This window comes from Bos grunniens, chromosome 26 (genome assembly GCF_055505025.1).
Source record: "Bos grunniens cultivar Pamir isolate PY7600 chromosome 26, Bosgru_T2T1.0, whole genome shotgun sequence".
Lineage (NCBI taxonomy): Eukaryota > Metazoa > Chordata > Mammalia > Artiodactyla > Bovidae > Bos > Bos grunniens.
In genome coordinates this window covers 5,752,743-5,774,737 of record NC_141190.1, presented here as the reverse complement: position 1 = coordinate 5,774,737, position 21,995 = coordinate 5,752,743, and the positions used below count along the sequence as shown (strand labels likewise).

The window sequence follows — 21,995 nt, the reverse complement described above, 5'->3', positions numbered from 1 at the left end:
ACTATAGTTGATTTACAATGTTATGTTAACTTCTTCTACATGTAAAAGTAACTCATTATACATATATAGTCTTTTTCATTGTTATTTTCCATTAGAATTTATTACAGGATATGGAATATAGTTCTCTGTGTTATATAGTAGGACCTTGTTCTTTATTCATTCTGTATTTAGTCATTTTCATGATACTTAATTTTAAAAATATGTTTTCAACAATATACTATCTCATGTTCCAAAACTCCATTTTATTTTACAATATTGGTCACTGCAACTAGGCTATTAGAACTTTATTTTCATAAACCAATGAAAATAATCTCACTCATAATTCACAGACATTTATATCATCTAGCTTCAAAAAAAAAAAAAAGAAAATTCTTAAACATAAAGTTCTGAATCTTGTTATAGTCCAATCAACCTATCCAAGCCATCTGACTTCTAAAGATTTAGCCTCTTTTCTCAAACTGATAAGATAAATCCTACTGTCACTCTTTCACGAGGCCTTTCATCTTTCAGTACTTACTCTTTCAATATTATCCTTCCTTTTTGTCACCACCTTCTGAGTTCTTCTAATCTAGATTACATTACACAATTATATATTGTACTTAATGAAGCCTTTTCTAACAAATTCTGAGCTACCAATATAGTATGAAAAATTAATTACATACAATCCTTCATGAACATCTTGTCCAAAATAGTATGTTCTTTGCCACTGTACTCCATAGATTTGGCAGGCTAAAATTGCCTAAATGTAAAGTGACCTATCTTACTGATAACTGCTATAGCACTTAATGGTGGTCCACTTCTCCACTGCATGGTCAATAACTATTTCTTGATAAAGTATAAGAACTAATCTGAATAATTTTAATAAAATTTAATTTATCCATTTATTGACTTAATTTTACTTCTCTGCATATTTTGTCTTCTTTTTTAATAGCATTCAGGTATAGTTTTGGACAACCATATCTCCTTAATTATTAGTCTAACTGTTTTGGGTAGAACTGACTGACTCAATGGACATGCATTTGAGAAAGCTCGGGAGTTGGTGATGGACCGGAAGCCTGGCATCCTACAGTCCATGAGGTCACAAAGAGTTGGACAGGACTGAGCGACTGAACTGAACTGACCAAATCCCCAGGGTATACACATAGACACATTACCCAGCTCTGGCTAATGAGGGCATTTTACGTTTATTGCTCATGTTCATGTGTGACAAATCTCTGGTGCAAACCCAATGAAAGTCTTGACCAAGAATGTTACGGTAACCAATAAAACATACACACAAAGAAAGTTTTGTTATTGTTGGCTAGAATTTTAATGTTTGTGCCTATAAGAAGGTTCTTGTTAATAATACCAACACAAATGAAATAACTAAAGGTTGAAAATATATCCACTACACTTTGATTAGTATTCTAAATGCTGTTATACTTGAAGCTGGGTAAACTCATAATTTCAGTTACTATTAGTAAAACAAAATTCTCCTGCATTTCTCCTTATATCTAGTTTTTCAGTCCCTTGAAATCAAGAGTTCCAAGTAATTTAAAAAAATATTTAGATAAAAAAGGATACATTCACCCAAGTAGGCACTTTTAAAGAAAGTTATCTGAGATAACACAATTTTATTTTATAAGCAATTCATCTAGACATTGTTACAGTGTCACTTCAGTGAAATACGGGTGACTTTTGTAACCTTGAACCTAAAATGACAGTTGTCTACCGCTAAAAAGTAAGGCACTTAGAAAAGTGGCACTAAGATTATTTTGATGGACTAATTTGATTATGAATAGAAATCTTTTGTATGATATTTTAGATTATAAACAGACATTGAGACTAATTGTTATTTGCCACATTGGCTTGTGGTTGACCTCAGTGATTGTGAACTCCTTAAACCTGGAAAGGATTAAAATTAGAGAGCTATGGAAACACAGTATGATCCTCCATGATCTTCCACTTTGGTAGCCCTACCCTTGTGTATCCGTTTCTCTTTGTTGGAGGGTCAGACTGTGACTTGTCTCTAATGCACAGAATACAGCAAAGAAGATGGGATGTCACTTCAATGATTATATTCAGTTCAGTTCAGTTCAGTCCAGTCACTCAGTCGTGTTTGACTCTTTGCGACCCCATGAATTGCAGCACGCCAGGCCTCCCTGTCCATCACCAAATCCCGGAGTTCACTCAGACTCACGTCCATCGAGTCAGTGATGCCATCTCATCCTCTGTCGTCCCCTTTTCCTCCTGCCCCCAATCCCTCCCAGCATCAGAGTCTTTTCCAGTGAGTCAACTCTTCACATGAGGTGGCCAAAGTACTGAAGTTTCAGCTTTAGCATCATTCCTTCCGAAGAAATCCCAGGGCTGATCTCTTTCAGAATGGAGTGATTATGTTACATAAGATTATAACTTTTCATTCTTGCTAGTAGACTCTGACTACCTCCCTTGCTGGATTTAATGAAGCGAGTGGTGATGTGAGATGGTGCTGCTGCTGCTAAGTCACTCCAGTCGTGTCCGACTCTGTGTGACCCCATAGACGGCAGCCCACCAGGCTCCCCCGTCCCTGGGATTCTCCAGGCAAGAACACTGGAGTGGGTTGCCATTTCCTTCTCCAATGCATGAAAGTGAAAAGTGAAAGTGAAGTCGCTCAGTCGTGTCTGACCCCCAGCGACCCCATGGACTGCCGCCTGTCAGGCTCCTCCATCCATGGGATTTTCCAGGCAAGAGTACTGGAGTGGGGTGCCATTGCCTTCTCCGTGCGAGATGGTGAGTTCTGACCGATAATAAGCAAGCAACTGAGACCCTCATTCCAACATCAATGTGGAACTGAACCCAATCAACAAAAGCATGAGCTTGGAGGTGGACTGTTCCCTTGTTAAGCCTCAGTGAGATTCTAGCCCCAGACAACATTCTGACTAAAACCTGTGTGAGAATGTGAAACAGAGGACACAGATAACACATTCCTGACCTATTAAAACATGCTAGTGATATTATATATTGTGTATTGCTCCTTTTATGTCTTTTAGTGTTTGTCTTATGTATCGAGGTGCTCCTATGTTGGGTGCATAGACATTTACAACTGTTATGTCTTCCTCTCGGATTGATCACTTGACCATTATGTAGTGTCCTTCCTTATCTCTTGTAATCGTCTTCATTTTAAGGTCTATTTTGTCTAATATGAGGCTGGATACTACAGCTTTATACACAATGAGTTGTATGAGCTGCTTGTATATTTTGGAAATTAATCCTTTGTCACTTGTTTCATACACTATTTTCTCCCATTCTGAGGGTTTTCTTTTCATCTTGCTTATAGTTTCCTTTGTTGTGCAAAAGTTTTTAAGTTTAATCAGGTACTACTTGTTTACTTTTGTTTTTATTTCCTTTACTCTAGGAGGTGGGTCATAGAGGATCTTGCTTTGATTTATGTCATCAAGTATTCTGCCTATGATTTCTAGGCATTTCTAAGAATTTTATAGTTTCTGGTTTTACATTTAGGTCTTTAATCCATTTTGAGTTTATCTTTGTATGTTGTGTTAGGAAGTGTTCTAATTTCATTTTTTTACTCGTAGCTGTCCAGTTTTCCCAGCACCATTTATTGAAGAGGCTGTCTTTGTCCCATTGTATATTCTTGCCTCCTTTGTCAACAATAAGGTACCCATAGGTGTATGGGTTTATTTCTGGGCTTTCTATCTTGTTCCACTGGTCTATATTTCTGTTTTTGTGCCAGTACCATACTGTCTTGATGACTGTAGCTTTGTACTATAATCTGAAGCCAGGAAGGTTGATACCTCCAGCTCCATTCTTCTTTCTCAAGACTTCTTTGGCTGTTCAGGGTCTTTGTGTTTCCAAATGAATTATGAATATTTTTGTTCTAGTTGTGTGGAAAATGCCATTGGTAATTTAATAGAGATCACATTGAATCTATAGATTGCATTTGGTAGTATAGTAATTTTCACAATATTGATTCTTCCTACCCAGGAACATGGAATATCTCTCCACCTGTTTTAGTTATCTTTGATTTATTTCATTAGTGTTTTATAATTTTCTGTGTACAGTTCTTTTGTCTTCTTAGGTAAGTTTATTCCTAGATATTTAATTCTTTTTGTTGTAATGATGAATGGGATTGATTCTTTAATTTCTCTTTCTGATTTTTCATTGTTCATATATAGAAATGCAAGTGATTTCGGTGTACTGATTTTGTATCCTGCAACTTTGCTAAATTCACTGATTACCTGTAGTAATTTTCTGATACTATATTTAGGGTTTTCTATGTACAGTATAATGTCATCTACAAACAGTGAGAGATTAATTTCTTCTTTTCTGATGTGGATTCCTTTCTTTTTTTTTTTTTTTTTCCTCTGATTGCTATAGCTAGGACATCCAGAATTATCTTGAATAATAGTGATCAAAGTGGACACCCATGTCTTGTTCCTGATCTTAGGGGTAATGCTTTCAGTTTTCACCATTGAGAATAATATTTGCTGTAGGTTTATCATAGATGGCCTTTACTATGTTGAGGCAGGTTCCTTCTATGCCCATCTTTTGAAGAATTTCAATCATAAATGGGTGTTGAATTTTGTGAAAGGTTTTTCTGCATCTATTGAGATTATCATATGGTTTTATCTTTCAATGTGTTAATATGGTGTATCACATGGATTGATTTGCATATATTGAAGAATCCTTGCATTCCTGGAATAAATCCAACTTGATCATGGTTGATTTTTGATGTGTTGCTGAATTCTGTTTGCTAACATTTTGTTGAGGATTTTTGCATCTATGTTCTTCAGTGATATTGGCCTGTAGTTTCTTTCTTTGTGTTGTCTTTGTCTAGTTTTGGTATCAGGGTGGTGGTTGCCTGGTAGAATAAGTTTGAAAGTGTTCCTTCCTCTGCAAATTTTGGAAATAATTTTAGAAGGATAGGCATTAGCTCTTCTCTCAATGTTTAATAGAATTCTCCTGTGAAGCCATCTGGTCCTGGGGTTTTGTTTTTTTGGGAGATTTTTGATCACAGCTTCAATTTCAGTGCTTGTAATTGAGTTGTTCATAATTTCTATTTCTTCCTGCTTCAGTCTTGGAAGATTGAACTTTTCTAAGAATCTCTCCATTTCTTCCAGGTTATCCATTTTATTGCCATATTGTTCATAATAGTGTCTTACAATCCTTTGTATTTCTGCATTGTCTGTTGTAAACTCTCCTTTTTCATTTCTAATTTTGTTGATTTGACTCTATTCTCTTTTTTTCTTGATGAGTCTGGCTAAAGGTTTGTCAATTTTGTTTATCTTCTCAAAGAACCAGCTTTTAGTTTTATGAATCTTTACTATCGGTTCTTTCATTTCTTTTTCATTTATTTCTGCTTGGATCTTTATGATGTCTTTCCTTCTACTAATTTTGGGGATTTTGTTTTGTTTGTTGTTCTTTTTCCAGTTGTTTTAGGTGTAGAGTTATTTTGTTTATTCAACGTTTTTCTTGTTTATTGAGGTAGGATTGTATTGCTATAAACCCTCTTAGAACTCCTTTTGCTGAATCCCATAGGTTTTGAGTTGTTATGTTTTCATTTTCATTTGTTTCTAGAATTTTTTTAATTTCCCTTTTGATTTCTTCAGTAACCTGTTGGTTATTCAGAAATGTGTTGTTTAATCCCTGCGTGTGTGTGTGTGTGTGTGTGTGTGTGTTTTCTTACAGTTTTGTTTTTTTATTCTTGTAATTGATATCTGGTCTCATAGCATTGTGGTTGGAAAAGATGCTTGATATGATTTCCATTTCCTTAAATTTACTGAGGTTTGATTTGTGACCCAAGATGTGCTCTATCCTGGAGAATGTTCCATGTGCACTTGAGAAGAAAGTGTATTCTTCTGCATTTGGATGGACTGTCCTGAAGACATTGAGATCCATCTCATCTAATGTATCATTTAAGACTTGTGTTTCCTTATTAATTTTCTGTTTTGATGATCTGCCCATTGGTGTGAGTGGGGTGTTAAAGTCTCCTACTATTATTGTGTTGCTGTCAATTTCTCCTTTTATGTCTTTTAGTGTTTGTCTTATGTATCGAGGTGCTCCTATGTTGGGTGCATAGACATTTACAACTGTTATGTCTTCCTCTCGGATTGATCACTTGACCATTATGTAGTGTCCTTCCTTATCTCTTGTAATCGTCTTCATTTTAAGGTCTATTTTGTCTAATGTGAGGCTGGCTACTACAGCTTTCTTTTGTTGCCCATTTGCACAGAATATATTTTTCCATCCTCTCACTTTCAGCCTATATGTGTCTTTAGGTCTAAGTGGGTTTCTTGTAGACAGCATATAAATGGGTCTTGTTTTTGTATCCATTCAGCCAGTCTGTGTCTTTTGGTTGGCACATTTAATGTGTTTACACTTAAATTAATTATTGATATATATATGCTCCTGTTGCAATTTTCTTAATTGTTTGGGGTTGATTTTGTATATGTTTTTTCTTCTCTCGTATTTCTTGACTATATAAGTCCATTTAACATTTGTTGTAAAGCTGGTTTGATGGTACTGAATTCTCTTAACTTTTGCTTGTCTGAAAAGATTTTTCTCTAATAATTTTGAATCCTTGCTGGGTACAGTAATCTTGGTTGTAGATTTTTCCCTTTCAGTACTTTAAATATATCCTGCCATTCCCTTCTAGCCTGCAAAGTTTCTGCTGAAAGATCAACTGTTAAGTGTATGGGGTTTCCCTGTATGTTATTTGTTGCTTCTCCATTGCTGCTTTTAATATTCTTTCTTCGCGTTTAGTCTTTGTTAGTTTGATTAGTATGTGTCTTGTTGTATTTTCCTCCTTGAGTTTATTCTGTATGGGACTCTTTGTACTTCTTGGACTTGATTATTTCCTTTTCCATGTTGGGGAAATTTTCAACCATAATCTCTTCAAAATTTTTCTCATACCCTTTCTTTTTCTCTTCTTCATCTGGGACCCCTATAATTCGAATGTTGATGTGTTTGAGATTGTCCCAGAGGTCTCTGAGACTATGCTCAGCTGTTTTCATCCTTTTGACTTTATTTTATGCTTCAGAAGTTATTTCAACCATTTTATCTTCCAGCTCATTGATTCATTCTTCTGCTTCAGATATTCTGCTATTGATTCCTTCTAGAGTATTTTTAATTTCAGTAATGATGTTGTTTGTCTCTGTATGTTTTTTCTTTAATTTTTCTAGGTCTTTGTTAATTGATTCTTGTATTTTCTGCATTTTGTTTTCAAGGTTTTTGATCATCTTTACTATCATTATTCTGAATTCTTTTTCAGGTAGTTTGCCTATTTCCTCTTCATTTATTTGGACTTCTGTGTTTCTTGTTTATTTCTTCATTTATGTAGTATTTCACTGACTTTTCATTATTTATTTATTTATTTATTTTAACTTATTGTGTTTGAGGTCTCCTTTTCGCAGGCTTCAAGGTTGAATTCTTTCTTCCTTTTGGTTTCTGCCCTCCTAAGGTTGGTCCAGTGGTTTTTGTAAACTTCTTATAGGGTGGGATTTGTGCTGAGTATTTGCTTGTTTGTTTTGTTTTTCCTCTGATGGATAAGGCTGAGTGAGGTGGTAATCCTGTCTGCTGATGATTGGGTTTGTATTTTTGTTTTGTTTGTTGTTTAACACACCTGCACAGGATGCTACTGGTGGTTGGATGATGCTGGGTCTTGTATTCAAGTGGTTTAATTTGTGTGAGTTCTTACTATTTGATACTCCCTAGGGTTAGTTCTCTGGTAGTCTAGGGTCTTAGACTCAATGCTCCCACTCCAAAGGCTCAGGGCTTCATCTTGAGTTCTGTGTGGTTCTATATATTCTTTTCCACTGGTCAGGTACTCCTGTCTGCTCTCAGCTGGTGTTCTGCATGCACTTCTCTCTGTTTTAATTCATTACATTTGTAGTGGCATTGTTATGGTGCAATAGATAAGTAATACATGTGGTCTGGATAAAAGAGCAATTATTATTGACTTACTAAGGTCAAATTTCATACAACTTGTTGATGTAACATACATTTGTCATAGTGTGATCATTTGCATATACTGAATTTCTTTTTTGCAGAAACAGACACAGTTTACTTATCTATCTTGTTACTACATGAAGTAAGAACTAAATCTTATACTTTCCATAATTAGTTTATAACTGGATCCTTATAAAGTACAGAAATATAAAAAGTCTACATTAATTTTCTCTTAGCTTTAACATTATAAAAAATACCATTTCTCATTACAAACTCTAAAAATAAAATATTTTATGCATATTTTTGTACAATCAGGATGAAAATAATTAATACTAAGAAAAAGATATTGGCATAGTTTCAGAAGGAATTTAAATCGTATGTCCACCACTAAAAACATTTAAATTTCTATTTGTTAGTAAATGTTTAAAACAGATTTACTTCTAGACAAAATATCTCATTAACCTTTGTCTTAATTGTGTCAACATGCTTCTTTCTATCAGAATCAAAATATACTATACAAATGAAGTTTTCTCCTGGCTAGGATTAAAAGAACCTTTATAATAATGAGCATTAGATCACAAAATTTCAACTCTTCTATTTATTGCCAGACAGAGGCCATTTTATTTTTGTTTTATGCCCTAGAAAGTACCAGTTACATGATGGGGCAAATTATATGTTCCCTTTCGAGTCACATATAACTTGAACATAAAATGTAGTACATGTGCATGCTTAGTCACTCAGTCCTGTCTGACGTTTTGCGACCTTGTGGACTGTACCCCACCAAGCTAATATGGAAAGTAGAAGTTGGTGTAAATCAGGATGCATAAAATCAGATGTCAGAAAAGATAAGAAAATAACAATATTGAATGAAATGGACATAAATTAAGGGGAGAAAGATGGGAACCTGAAATTCAAGAATTCTATTTTTTAAAACTAGATTTACTGCCAACATAATTGAGACAAAGCCCTCTAACACTTGAAACAGCTAGGGCTCAAAAGTGAAAATATACAGCTTTACTGATGAAGCCTAAGAGTCAAAAGAGCAACTGGATTCCTGTTCCTCAGAAAATGGTTGTTGAGAGGATGCCTAAGGAAATGGTTATATCTTAGACAGGCATACAAGTTGACCCTGGAGAGATTAATGGTTTTACATTTTTGAAATGTCTTAAGGAAGGGCCTTCAGTAAAAGGTTTTGTTTGTTTGTTTGTTTGTTTTTACCAAGCTTGAGCTGAATCAGGCTTCATATCCACATGTCCTGACATTTTCCTGTTGAGAACACTGGGTATTATTTTTCCCTCAAGTGCAACACTTTGGTGATAGTTTACGTCAGGTTTCTTTCCTTTTTTTTTTTTTTTCTTTTCTTTTATTTTTTAACTTTACAATATTGTATTGGTTTTGCCATATATCAACATGAATCCACCACAGGTATACACGTGTTTCCCATCCTGAACCCTCCTCCCTCCCCATACCATCCCTCTGGGTCTTCCCAGTGCACCAGCCCCAAGCATCCAGTATGGTGCATCGAACCTGGACTGGAGACTCGTTTCATACATGATATTATACATGTTTCAATGCCATTCTTCCAAATCATCCCACCCTCTCCCTCTCCCACAGAGTCCAAGAGACTGTTCTATACATCAGTGTCTCTTTTGCTGTCTTGTATACAGGGTTATTGTTACCATCTTTCTAAATTCCATATATATGTGTTAGTATACTGTATTGGTGTTTTTCTTTCTGGCTTACTTCATTCTGTATAATAGGCTCCAGTTTCATCCACCTCATTAGAACAGATTCAAATGTATTCTTTTTAATGGCTGAGTAATACTCCATTGTGTATATGTACCACAGCTTTCTTATCCATTCATCTGCTGATGGACATCGAACAAGACAAGGGTGCCCACTTTCACCATTACTATTCAACATAGTTTTGGAAGTTTTGGCCACAGCAATCAGAGCAGAAAAAGAAATAAAAAGAATCCAAATTGGAAAAGAAGTAAAACTCTTTTTTTTTTCTTTTTGCCACTCTATACAACATGTGGTATCTTAGTTGCCAGACCACAGACTGAACCCCTGCCAACCATAGTGGAAGCACAGAGTCTTAACCACTGGACCAGATCACCAGGGAAGGGTTTCTTTCCTTGTATTGTACAGTTCTGTGGTTTGGACAGAGGTAAAAAGTCATATATTCACCATTATATTTTCATACAGAATATTTTCAATGACTGAAAATCTGTTCCTCATTCGTCTATCCCCCTTGTTGATGCTGTTCAGTCGCTAAGTCATGTCCTATTCTTTGCAACCCCATGGACTGCAGCACAACAGGCTTCCCTGTCCTCTAATATCTCCTGAAGTTTGTTCAAATTCAGTCCACTGAGTCGGTGATTCTATCTAACCATCTTATCTTCTGTCACCCTCTTCTCTTTTTGCCTTCAATCTTTCCCGGCATCAGGATCTTTTCCAATGAGTCAGTTCTTTGCATCAGGTAGCCAAAGTATTGGAGCTTCAGTATTGAACTTCAGCTTCATTTGAGACACAGTGATTCCAATGAATATTTAGGGTTGATTTCCTTTAGATTTGATGGTTTGATCTTGCAGTTCCAGGGACTCTCGAGTCTTCTCCAGCACCATAATTCAAAAGCATCAATTCTTAAGCACTCAGCCTTCTTTATGGTCCAACTCTCAACATCTGTATATGACTACTGGAAAAAGCATAGCTTTGACTATGTGGACCTTTGTCAGAAAAGTGATTTCTCTGTTTTTTAATGCACTAATTTCCTTCCAGGGAGCAAGCATCTTTTAAATTCATGGCTGCAGCCACCATTTGCAGTGATTTTGGAGCCCAGGAAAATAAAATATGCCACTGTTTCCACTTTTTCCACCCACTTGCAGTGAAGTGATGGGACTGGATGACATGATCTTATTTTTTTTAATGTTGAATTTTAAGCCAGTTTTTTCACTCTCCTCCTTCATCCTCATAAAGAGGCTCTTTAGTTCTTCTTCAATTTCTGTCATTAGTACAGTATCATCTGTACATCTGAGGTTCTTGATATTTCTCCCAACAATCTTCATTCCAGCTAGTGATTCATCCAGCCTAGAATTTTACATGATGTACTCTGCAAATAAGCTAAATAAACAGGGTGACAATACATATCCTTGACAGACTCCTTTCCCAATTTTAAACTGGTCCATTGTTTCATGTCCAGTTCTAACTATTGCTTTTTAGTCCATATACAGATTTCTAAGGAGGCAGGTAAGGTAGTCTCATCTCTTTAAGAAATTTTCCACACTTAGTTTTGATCTACACAATCAGAGGCTTTAGTGTAGTCAATGAAGCAGAGTAGATGTTTTTTTGGAACTCCCTTGTTTTTTCCAGAATTCAACAAATGTTGGCTATTTGATTTCTGTTTCCTCTGACTCTTCAAAAACCAGCTTATACATCTGAAAATTCTTATTTCACAGATTCCTTAAGACTTGCTTGAAAGATTTTGAGCATTACCCTGCTAGCATATGAAATGAGTGCAATCATATGGTAGTTTGAACAGTCTTTGGCATTGCCCTTCTTTGGGATTAGAATGAAAACTGACATTTTCCAGTCCTGAGACCAATGCTATGTATTCCAAACTTGCTCACAGGTTGAGCACAGCACTTTAGTAACATCATCTTTTAAGATTTGAAATAGCTCAGTTGGAATTCCATCACCTCTACTGCCTTTGTTCATAGTAATGCTTCCTAAGGCCCACTAGACTTCACACTCCAGAATGCCTGGCTCTAGATGAGTAACTGAACCAGGCGGGCTATTATTCATGGGGCTTTAGAGTCAGACACAACTGAGCAAACATGCATCCTTTAAGATAACTGCACCAGAAACTGGCTTAATTTGGAAAATATAGATTATAATAAATCTCTCAATTAAACATATTAAAAAATCTGAATAATGACAATACTAAAATAACAGAATGTATAGTTTCCAAATGTTAGTTCCAAATTTTACAGTAAAAATACAGATAAAACAATTATTCTACAATTTAAAATTTACTTTTATTGTTAGTATCAAGAAGTGACAATAAAAGTAAATGTTATATGTGTTACATAAAGCTCCTAATTATTTTAAATGCTGTGCAGTTTAGGATATAAAAGTGTTTGTAAATAGATGCTATAAAATTTCACTGGGATTCAATCTGGCTCTATTGCTTTCTTTCTACTGAGAGACAAATTAATTTATTTTGACATGTTTGAATTCAATATATTTGCAAATCAGTAGCAATTAAGGAACTGTTTTTATATCTTCTATAAGGGAATTTAATGAAAATAGGAAGAAAAAAAATACCCACCAGAACTCCTATTATTTGTAACCTTGGAGTAATTGTATCAGGGTAATCTAATGTTACATATTTAACTGAGAAAAACAATTTAAAAAAACATGAATCAAGAGAGAGATTGTAAAGTTAAAAAATAAAATTAAATTAAAAAAAACAAAAAACAGAGAGAGAGAGATGCCAGCTATCCCAGAGTTCTTAGGATGGACTGTAGATAAGAAAATGGATAAAAGACCAGTGGTTAGAAGTTGTTTTTTAAATCTTTTCTGAAAGGTGATTTCTATTGTTAGGAGTTCTGCTTCTATTCAGATCCACAAAGTGTTCCCATTTGGAAGACAAGAAAACTGAGGTCCTGAGTAGTAAATACTTTCATTTATAAAAGGCCCCCAGGGGATTCAGATAGGAATGGCTTGAATATCATGTCTTTGGGGTGAAAGGGGACTTTGTCTCTGCCACCTTCCTCTTTCTTTTTCTTCCCACACTCTACTCATCAGGCTTCAGTCTTAGTCCTACAGCAATGAATGTCATTTCATGGACTAGAATTAAGCTGAGAAAACTCTCCTTTGATTCTAATAACTCTGAGATTAAATTCTGACTCTCATATTTACTAGTTACATGACCCTGGAGAAATTTTTACTTTCTCTAATCTTAGTTTTTGTCTAGGAAATGGGGAAATTAATTAGATCAGAAGATTATTGAGTTTACTAAAGGATATAATATGTACAAAAATTTTTCCTCACACTTTGCACATAATAGGTACTCCATAAATTATAGACATTGCTAGTACATTATTTTATAAGCTACGCTTCTGAAAGTTTACTTTCAATATTGTAATGATATATAGCTTTCTCTCATATACAGTAGAAACAATAAAAATAAAATTAGAATATGTGTAATTATTAAATCTATCTTGGCTAATATTGTTCACTTTAGTTCAGTTGCTTAGTCCTGTCCAGCTCTTTGTGACCCCATGAACCGCAGCACACCAGGCCCCCCTGTCCATCACCAACTGCCAGAGTTCACCCAAACCCATGTTCATTGAGTCGGTGATATCATCCAGCCATCTCATCCTCAGTTGTCCCCTTCTCCTCCTGCCCTCAATCTTTCCCAGCATCAGGGTCTTTTCAAATGAGTTGGCTCTTCGCATCAGGGGGCCAAAGTATAGGAGTTTCAGTCTCAACATCAGTCCCTCAAATGACTGGTTGGATCTCCTTGCAGTCCAAGGGACTCTCAAGTGTCTTCTCCAACACCACAGTTCAAAAGCATCAATTCTTTGGTGCTCAGCCTTCTTTATAGTCCAACTCTCACATCCATACATGACCACACGACTAGATGGACCTTTGTTGGCAAAGTAATGTCTCTGCTTTTGAATATGCTGTCTAGGTTGGTCATAACTTTCCTTCCAAGGAACAAGCGTCTTAATTTCATGGCTGCAGTCACCATCTGCAGTGATTTTGGAGCCCCAAAATATAAAGTCTGACACTATTTCCACTGTTTCCCCATCTATTTCCCATGAAGTGGTGGGACCAGATGCCATGATCTTCATTTTCTGAATGTTGAGCTTTAAGCCAACTTTTTCACTCTCCTCTTTCACTTTCATCTGGGGGCTCTTTAGTTCTTTTCCACTTTCTGCCATAAGGGTGGTGTCATCTGCATATCTGAGGTTATTAATATTTCTCCTGGTAATCTTGAATCCAGCTTGTTCTTCCTCTAGCCCAGCGTTTTTCATGATGTACTCTGCATATAAGTTAAATAAGTTTAATTACCCCTTGAGGTCCAGGCCTGGATCCAGACCTGCCACCCCGAGAGCGGTGAGGAGGCAGTGGCCCTGGTGGAGGATTGGCACTGAGAGTCCCAGGCCATGGGGCAGCGGGTGAGGCAAAGAGCCTGTTCTCCATGGAGCAGGCCTTGGAGGTAGTGGGGCTGCTGCCAGGTGGATAATTGCCAAAACCATAGTAGTAATGTTATCATTTGTCTAACTCAATGAAACTAATCCATGCCTTGTGGGGCCACCCAAGATGGATGGGTCATGGAGGAGAGATCTGATAGAATGTGGTCCACTGGAGAAGGGAATGGAAACCACTTCAGAATTCTTGCCTTTAGAACCCCATTAACAGTATGAAAAGGCCAAAAGATAGGACACTGGAAGATGAACTCCCCAGGTCGGAAGGTGCCCAATATGCTACTGGAAATCACTGGAGAAATAACTCCAGAAAGAATGAAGGGATGGAGCCAAAGCAAAAACAACACCCAGTTGTGAATGGGACTGGTGGCTGAAGCAGGGTTTGATGCTGTAAAGAGCAATATTGCATAGGAACCTGGAATGTTAGGTCCATGAATCAAGACAAATTGGAAGTGATCAAACAGGAGATGGAAGAGTGAACGTCAGCCTTCTAGGAATCAGCGAAATAAGATGGACTGGAATGGGTGAATTTAACTCAGATGACCATTATATCTACTACTGCGGGCAGGAATCCCTTAGAAGAAATGGAGTAGCCATCATAGTCAACAGAAGAGTCGGAAATGCAGTACTTGAATGCAATCTCAAAAATGACAGAATGATCTCTGTTTGTTTCCAAGGCAAATCATTCAATATCATGGTAATCCAAGTCTATGCCCTGACCAGTAATGCTGAAGAACCTGAAGTTGAAGTTCTATGAAGACCTACAAAACATTCTAGAACTAACACCCCAAAAAAGATGTCCTTTTCATTATAGGGGACTGGAATGCAAAAGTAGGAGGTCAAGAAACACCTGGAGTAACAGGCAAATTTGGCCTTGGTATATGGAATGAAACAGGGCAAAGGCTAATAGAGTTTTTCCAAGAGAATGCACTGGTTATAGCAAACACCCTCTTCCAACAACACAAGAGAAGACTCTACACTGGACATCACCAGATGGTCAACACCGAAATCAGATTGATTATATTCTTTGCAGCCAAAGATGGAGAGGCTCTATACAGTCAACAAAAACAAGACCAGGAGCTGACTGTGGCTCAGATCATGAACTCCTTATTGCCTAATTCAGACTGAAATTGAAGAAAGTGGAGAAAACCAGTAGACCATTCAGGTATGACCTAAATCAAATCCCTTAAGACTATACAGTGGAAGTGAGAAATAGATTTAAGGGCTAATATTGTATGTGATGTTTTATGCATTCTGATTTTCCCTTTTAAGTTCTCAGTCACACACCAATTTTACATCTAAAATGGGATAGTATTTTTCTTTTTACTATTTTTACAGCTTTAAATTCATAGACATTTTGGAGTCATTCAAAAACAACTAGTATAGGGTGGGATTGGTATAAGCTGCCTATGAAACTTAAAAACAATGACAATAAAATCAATTAACTTGTGAATAATGTATAAAATATGTGTAATATTATTCACAGTCTGTATGCATAGACTTTTATTCATTCATTCAATAAGTATTTATTGAACATGTACTATGTGCCTGACACTCACTAGGCAATAAAATCACAAAGGAGGGTAGAGGAAGTGAATTATGCAGTCATTGAGCTTATAGCTTCACAAACAGACAACTGTCTAAACAGTTATAGCTAAATGTAGTAGACACATTAATATCAGATACCTAGTTATAAATTTAGTGGAAAACAAAGCATGCACCACTTATATTTTATATTCCCCACATTCCTACAAAGTTACTGTAAGTAAAATCAGGGGTCTGTGTGGTTTGATGAAATGACTAGACCAGGAATATTCATTTCTGGCTAATTGATTTACTTATTAAAAATAGGTCATAATATATTTATATACTTAGTAATGACCTCTGAGAAAATAGTTTTGCATTTTGGCTTATTTACCTCCATAAGAATTTTTCCTTTTCCCTTTACAGAGGAAATTATACATTTGGACTTACATAAAAGTGTGACAGTATAGTTTTGAAATTTTAGAAGGGCATGACAGTAAACATTTGAAGCATTCTCTAATGCTTTTACTTTCTGTTGATTCCACTAGACTCTATGCCATTAGGTATATATGAAATTGTCATATAAAGATGAGAAATCACCATAGAATCTTGAAATATATTAGTGTAGTCAGGCACATAACATCAAAAAAGAGGAAAAGTTACTTTTGTAGAATGTTTAATATTTCAATTCAAATTCTTCATTTAACAGCCTGCAATGCAGAAGACCCCAACTTGATTCCTGGGTTGGGAAGATCCTCTGCAGAATGGATAGGCTGCCCACTCCAGTACTCTTGGGCTTCCCTAATGGCTCAACAAGTAAAGAAGCCACCTGCAATGTGGGAGACCTGGGTATGATTCCTGGATTGAAAAGATCCCCTGGAGAAGGGAAAGGCTACCCGCTCCAGTATTCTGGCCTGGAGAATTCCATGGACTGTATGCAATTCAGTGAGGTCCCTGAAATCCATGGGATCCAAAATAAACACGACTAAGTGACTCACTTTTACTTCATTCTCTACGTTTAACAGTTGAATGAATGTACTATCTCAAAAGTAACAGTAAAAGTAGACATTCAAATTCTGCTAGAATTTCTAAAAAAGGAAGAGATAATACGTCATTTTTCATTGTGTCAATCATACCCTAGAAAGATAGTAAACATTTATAATCACACCATCCAGGTAGGAAGATATATAGTCAGTATTCAGTACCATAAGATACATAAATTCATCATTATTTTAGGAAGTTGGGATATTTCATTTCCATTTAAAACTTTTGCCAAGGAAGTTGCAATTAATACATTAATTCTACATTGAGTTTTTATCATGATGCATTTGTATATATGTAAATATGTATAATATTATTCAGTCATAAAAAAAGAAGAGAATCCTGCCATTGTGACAATATGGACAGATCATGAGAGCCTATGCTAAGTGAAATAGGTCAGTGAAGGCAAATACTGTCTGATCTCATAAATATGTGAAATCTAAATAAAAAAAGGAAACTCACAGAAACAGAGAACAAGTTGATGGCTGCCAGAAATAGGAGGAGGGAGGGAGGTGGTGAGGAAACCAGGTAAAGGCAGTCAGAAGGTACAAGCTTCTAGTTAGAAGACAAGCAAGTTCTGGGAAAGAATGTACAGCATGCCAACTACAGTTAAAAATACTATATTGTATGCTTGATTGCTAAAAGAGTAGATATTAAAAGTCTTCATCATGAGAACAAAATTAACTATCTGAGGTGATGAATGTTAACTAAATTTATCTTAGTAATTATTTTGTAATACATACATTTTCAAATTATTGTCTTGCACAGTTTTAAATGAATACAATGTTGCATGTCAATTATATTTCAATAAACCTGGAAAAACAGTTATAGTTAGATATCTCCTACCCAGTTTTCTTAAAATCTATATGGCATCCCTAGTTATTAAATTTTGAAAGAAGTTCAAAAAGCCAACCAGACTTAGCATCAACATTTCCCCTTAAATAGGGTAATTTATTATTTAGAATCCATTAGATAAAAATTTAAATGTCCATTTTCTAGAAACTGATTCATAAGGCTTACTATATCTGACTGGCAATTTTATTTTCCTCTCTTTTTTGTATAATGCCATACATTGAGAAATGAAAATATAGAAATAAAATAATCATGTAAACACTTCTGACTCCTGGAATATTTTTTTTAGTTTGAGATGTAAATGTTATAAAATTAGAAATAATGCACAATATCATTTTAAGACATTTTTTAAATGTTAATTTGTTTACCTTTATTTTGATGAGGACAATTTTTAAAGTCTTTACTGACTTTAATATTATAATATTGCTTCCATTTTCTACGTTTTGTTTTCTTTGGGATTCAAAGTCCAGCATACACTGTAGAAATTACATGCTTACCAGGTTTTCAATGTCTTCCCAATACTCATGGGACAAAACTCAAATCTTTAATATGTCCCAAATTTCTGCCTCATCTTACAGTAGCTTATTTTCATTCTTCTTCCTCAGCCATACAGACCTTCTTTAAATCTTGGAATGTGTTTTCTTCCTTTTCAATTTAGAAGTTTTATAGAACTAATTTCTTTTTAACTCCTGACCCCATTATATTCCTTCCCCTACAAGTCTAATTATTACTTATTTTTATTTCAACTCCTGTTTTTTTTAAAAAAAAATTTGCTCTGATATCCCCTATTGCTGCATTGTATAACTTATTTTACATGCTCATAAAACTATGTTCCTTTCTTCAATGTTACTTATAAATTTGTATTTATAATCTGTTTCTTATGATAATTTTTGTCTACTACTCATAAGATCTCTGAGGGGATGAATCATGTATACTTTGTTCAGTGTTACTGTTTCTACTGCAGTTATGTGTTCAATCAACATCCACCGATGGGATGAGAAGAGGAAGTAATGCAACTTGAATACAGCAATCATTTTACATCATTTTAAACATTTTCAATGTTTGTGCTTTCCTATGAATTTTTAGAGAGAGCATCAGTTCCCTATTAACTGTTCTGTTTTATACTCTGTGCATAGCATTCTGCTGACATTTTTAAAAATCATTAAATTAGTGTACAACTATACTGGGTGAACTAACAAAATTTAAAGTAAAATAGCTTTGATTTTTCTGCTTCATCTTTTTCATCCTACTCTGAACTGAAATTCACAGCTCAAAGAACATAATGAGAACTTCTGTAAAAAGACAAGTAAACTATACCATCAGTGAGATAGAAATAGGCTTCACAAACAATTCTGTAAGGGACCTGGACATCTTTAAACTTGACTCTAAACTCTGGGACTACATCTATATGACAATCGTTGAAGGAGTTATTTCATTTATAAAGATGATTATAAGATGATAATAAGAATAACAACTGCTTTCTTAAGCATGTTTTCCGAACCTAGTAGTTTATAAAGTTCTTTATCTCACATATAAAGTAATTATTGGATCCTGGCTGCAGTCCATGGGGTCGCGAAGAGTCGGACACGACTGAGCGACTTCACTTTCACTTTTCACTTTCATGCTTTGGAGAAGGAAATGGCAACCCACTTCAGTGTTCTTGCCTTGAGAATCACAGGGATGGGGGAGCCTGGTGGGCTGCTGTATATGGGGTCGCACAGAGTCCGACACAACTGAAGCGACTTAGCAGCAGCAGCAGCAGCAGGGAGCTTAGACAACTTGCCCAAATTCAATGAACAGATGATGAGTGTTGCAGCCAGGATTTAAACCTTAAGACCCCATTAATTATGTTATTTTGCTTCTAAAAAAGTTTACATTTACTATCAACAAAATAAAAGTAAAGTACCACATTATATGTTGTACTTGAACAAAAATTTCTCATAGGCAGAAATGCAACAAAAGAAGAGAATATATAATAACTCTTTTTATAGAAGAGCTTGCTTTAAATTCGAAACAATGTATTTAAGATGAACTGTTAGAACTTGAGTCCTTTGTTGTTGGAAGACTTGCTTCACTCTGCTCTATGAGCAAATGTCAAACTATACATAACCTTGAAAATGTGAAGGAGAAATTGAATTCCATGTGGATACAGAGAAAGCCTGTGAAACCTGAAATGAAGGATTGTCAGAGTTACTCTTTCAATAGTTAAAGAGGCAAAATCTATTATCTTTGAGGCAAGATATTGGTAGTGCCATAAAAAGACAGGAAAGGTTATCTTCAAGTAAAGTCAGCTCTTATATTGAACGATAAATCTAAATTAAAATAGAAAACAACATTAGTAATTAAATGATGCTCTCTGAATGTCAGTTTACTTTATATTTTTAGTTTTCATGTAGAGTTCTTTTTCATTCTTTGAAGTCAAGATCAATAGTTTTCCCTAAACTACTGTATTTATTGATTAAAAACCTTTTTTCAAAATTCCCAAGTCCAAATTTGTATGGTTTATATAAGAATAATGGCAATGTTCCTCGATATATGGTAATTTTAATTCTCTTGAATAATAAAATAACTAGAACTGCTCACTCACCATTTCCTTGACCATTATGATAACATTGTTTTCATTCTTCATAGTATATAAATATGGATTTCTGGATTTTAAATTATGCTTTTTCTCTATTTTTGTATATTAGGAAATAGACTTTATTTTTTAGAGTTCTTTATAAAATCTACTCTGTCTTTATTCAATATAAAACCATTTGAGGAACTTATCTTGGAAAAAATAGTACAAAATGTTTTGTATTTTATTTATTATAAGATTAATTCACATTAATCTGCAAAGTATTAATTTTTACTTTAATAGGAAAATTAATATGATTATGTTCTTCCTTCAAGGGGTTTTAATTTGTTCAAGAGGTTAATAAAAAGACCTTAGGAATATTTGCCCCTTCTGTTTTATATATATACAAATATAAATTTTAAGTTTCTATTTTGTGTAAATTACATTTTAATATACATAAATCCCTAAAAATTAATATAATAAATATGACATTAAATCATGCAAAGTTTAATAGTCAATGTTGATACACTTCCATTTTAAATAAATATCAAAATATGTCTATATGGGTAACATTTTTTCAGAAAATTTGTAAACAATTGTCTTTGGTAAAATCGTTGATAAGTTGTATAGGATACTGCATTTCCCATTCAAAATCAATATTCACATTTAGACTCTATGATCTATTCCAGACATGTTGACCTTTCCATGATATTTACCTCTAAAACTCATGACAAGTGAATCCCAGTGTGCTTAAGTCTTAGTTCATCGTCTTGAGAAGGCCAAATGCCATTCTGCTAAAAGCTAACTCACTTGACCTACAGGAGTCAATCTAGTCTCAAGTAATGCTATGTATCTAAACTACTATTGGGATTTTGATATTTCTGTTTGGATTAAATGAAAGATGTATAAAATGTGTTTTCTGACTATGACAGTAAAAGTATTTTCCAGAAGATCCAAGTAATAATTGGCTGAAAACCTCTTATCAGTTATGCACACATGTGGTAGCAATGAGAGTGCCTCATAGAGCTCTGACTATAGGAAGCACACTTAACCAAGGTTCTAGTTGCTGTGCTCTGCTGTATTTGTTGTTGTTCAGTCACTAAGTTATGTCTGACTCTTTGTGACCCCATGGACTGCAGCACATCAGGCTGCCCTGTCCTTCACTATAACTGAAGTAGCTCAAATTCATGACCACTGAGTCGAAGATGCCATCTAACCATCTCATCCTCTGTTCCTCCCTTCTCCTCTTGCCTCAATCTTTCCCAGCATCAGGGTCTTGTCTATTGAGTCAGCCCTTCGTATCAGATGGCCAAAGTATTGGAACTTCAGCAATACTCCTTCCAATTAATATTCAGGGTTGATTTCCTTTAGGATTGACTGGTTTGATCTTCCTGCCCAAGGGACTCTCAAGTCTTCTCCAGCACCACAATTGAAAGCATCAATTCTTCAGTGCTCAGACTTTTTTATTGGCTAACTTAAATCTGTTAATGTTGATGGGAAAAACCAGAGCTTTGACTATGTGGACCTTTGTCAGCAAAGGGATATCTTTGCTTTTTAAATATGTAGCCTATGTTTGTCATATTTTTTCTGTTTATAAAAAGATCATTTTCCTAAGATCTGCTTATAGATAATGATAAAGAAAAGCAGAGATGTTAAGGCAATTCCCTTCCTGGTTTGACTCCCCAGATATCATGTAGAAACTTGCTAAAATGATACATTAGTCACTCAAATAACACAGTAGGCTAGCATGTTTATTTATGAGCTTTTCTCCCTGTTCTTCACTTGAGGTCAGAATGTATGTGCTTTATATGTTCTTCTAGCCTTACTCTGCTTCCTTCTCATTTCTCTCCCACAGATTTTTCCTCTAATAAAATACTTGA

The 21,995-nt window shown here is 35.2% G+C and overlaps 1 protein-coding gene across 1 annotated transcript in view; it reads right to left on the bottom strand.

Annotated features, from left to right (window-relative positions):
* The window catches only part of LOC147343960 (protocadherin-15-like), a 1,781,617-nt gene that overhangs the window by 153,025 nt on the left and 1,606,597 nt on the right, over positions 1-21,995 (bottom strand). The window lies entirely within an intron of this gene.